At 49.7% G+C, this 2521-nt stretch overlaps 1 protein-coding gene across 3 annotated transcripts in view; it reads left to right on the top strand.

The window, feature by feature from the left end:
- The first annotated feature begins 1054 nt into the window (after nt 1-1054).
- Nucleotides 1055-2521, top strand: part of Zdhhc21 (zinc finger DHHC-type palmitoyltransferase 21) — a 56449-nt gene continuing 54982 nt past the window's right edge. Inside the window, exon 1 of one of the 3 annotated variants that reach the window (XM_031377753.1) lies at nt 1055-1263. The gene's annotated coding sequence lies outside the window, so the exon portion shown is untranslated. Of the gene's footprint in view, nt 1345-2521 lie in introns of all 3 variants that reach the window. The other 2 variants (XM_031377751.1, XM_031377752.1) reach the window with 2 other exon arrangements.

Raw genomic sequence — 2521 nt, 5'->3', positions numbered from 1 at the left:
AAATGAGTTTTGTCTTGGAGGCAGCCTTGGCTTTAGTGATTGTCTTGATGTTTCTTGACACACAGCCAAGGGGAAAGCTAGATCTCAGGGTGAGATGCCTTGCTCTTCCCACATTCCCTTGTTTTTCCTGTCTTACTATCCTGCGTCTATCAGTGGGGGGGTAGAAGATTTTTTAAGGGGAATGAAATTAAGGAGATTTGACAGGAAATGGAGCAAGTTAGTTGAAGGTAACTTTAGAGTTAGTACAGCTGTCATCCCTGAGTAACAGGTACCACCAGGGACAATTTGTTCTGGAAGGCTCTCAATACCATTTAACAAGAAGTACAGACTTCCTACAGCAGGGAATTTCTCTCCCATCCACACATTATCTCCTCCTGGGACATGGGGCATCACCAGCTACCTCCACACAGTATAAGCTTTCTCACAGCACTGTTTAGGGGTAAGGTGCAAAAAGTGTTAATTACTGTATCTCAGGGGTTTGTGAAGACAACAGCTTAGATTGGGAGATGGGTTATTTGACCTGTTGAGTTCATAAATTTTTCCTAGGTTTCACTGATTAGAACGCTAGCAAGTTATAGACATACTCTGAAATATCTTTAAAGATGATTTGAACGTGGATTTAGGTGGCCAACAAGAATCAGGAAAACCTCAGATGGCTGGGGTATCTCAAAAGAGGGTCTGAAGGCCCTAAGAATGAACACTGCTGCTTTGGGGTGCACTGATAGGTGTCACCTCCAGATCCAATTAAAATTCAGGCACCCAATGAGCAGGCCTGAGACTGCATTCTCTCCAAGATCCCAGAGGATGTCAAGGTTACAGACTAAATTTTGAAGCAAGGTAACATGGAAAATCCATAGCTTGTCACTGGGGAGAGAGGCCTGTTCCCGAGAAGGAGGAAGCGAGCACAGTTTAAGGCTAAAGCTGGTCCTATGCAGGGAGGGTGTGGGGACACGTATGTGCGGTCGCCTGGGCAGGGCCGGGTTGCAGGGCGGAGAGGCACAGGTAGGTTAGACGAAGGTAGGCCGGGCGCAGCGCTGGGCTGCGAGCGCTTTCAGGTCTTTCGGCCCTCGGCGGCTCCCATCGCAGCTCCGGGGCGCGAAGCGGAGACGGCGACGGCGGCCGTGCCTCCGCGCGGGCGCGCGGGCATGCTGACACCCACTCGGCCGGTCCCGGCGCCTCGGCTCCCGGAAGCGGAAGGGGAGCACGGCCCGGCCTGGGCGGCAGAGGCTCGGAGCCGAGTGGAGAGCGGCGGAGCGGGCGGCGGTGAGTGTGGGCCGGCGGGAGGCCCCGCACCTGCCCTGGAGCATCCCTCCCGGAGACCGCGGCCCTGAATGGACTGGGGTGGTGAGAGAAATCCGCCGAGTTCTCCCCGGGACTCTGGCGTCCCTGCACCCCCGGGGCCCAGGCTGTCCGTGTGGCCGAGCGTTTCATTCATTTCGAGGTCGCTGGTGCGGAGCTGCAGAGGACCCTCTGGAAAAACAGTGCACCTCCACTGACCTTCTCCCTCCTCTCCCTCCCTCCCTCCCTCGGCCGCACCGGTTGTTTTGAGAAAATGGCTTTCCGCATGGCAGCACTTTGCACTTGTTACCATTCCCTGTAATTGCTCGCTGAACGTAACCTGCGCTGGTCCTTTAAAATTTATGGTCTTTCTCGAGTTGTATTTGGGTCACATTTTTAAGATAGCTTATGAGTCAGTGGAAGATGTTTGTATCTCCAGGGCTAAGAGGACCTGACCGATTATTACTTGAAAATACTGCAATATAGCAGTTCATAAAAGTACAGGAGGGGGAAAAAATCAAGGTCATTGTGGGTGGGTCATTAATCAGTGTAAAGTTTCAGCCCAAAATAAGGGCAAATAAGGGTAATTAAGTGTAAGTTTAAAAGACTTGTCAAATGGGTCTTCCACCCACTGCTTAATATGTGCACCCCCCCCTTGCCCCTAAGTTCACTACCTACTTTGTGGTAAAAGATAATGATAGCCGTTACCATTTGATGACTGCTTAGTATGTGTCATTCCGAGATGAAAGGGTTTGGTGCAGTATCTCATTAAGTTCTTCCAGAGCTTTCGATCCATGGATAAAGTTCAGAGGGGTACTCTGCTTCCATCTTAGTTGTACCCTCTCAAATAGTAAGGCCTTTGAAGAGGAGAGAGGTGTGAAATCATTTGGGAAAAACAAACAAACAAAAAATAAATACGATTGGGAGTTGAAGACAGAAAAACCAGATTCGCTTTTGGTTTCTGTACTTTTCCAGCTATGGGGTCATGGGTAGGCCAAGAATCCAGTTTATTTTCTCATCTGTACAACTAGGTAGCCAGGCTAAATTTTTTTCCAAGAACCAATCTTTAAGGCTTTCTCATGTTTATCTGGAAGATGTCTGCTTTTAATTTAACACCCTTTTTGACATGGTGAGGGTACGTGGTGAGCGTTTACCTTATGGAAAGAGAGAGAGACACAGAGAGAGAGAGAGACAGAGAGAGAGAGACAGAGAGAGACAGAGACAGAGACAGAGAGAGAGAGAG

Source organism: Mastomys coucha, unplaced genomic scaffold (genome assembly GCF_008632895.1).
Source record: "Mastomys coucha isolate ucsf_1 unplaced genomic scaffold, UCSF_Mcou_1 pScaffold18, whole genome shotgun sequence".
NCBI lineage: Eukaryota > Metazoa > Chordata > Mammalia > Rodentia > Muridae > Mastomys > Mastomys coucha.
The sequence above is the reverse complement of the archived record's forward strand: the minus strand, read 5'-3'. Positions and strand labels throughout refer to the sequence as shown.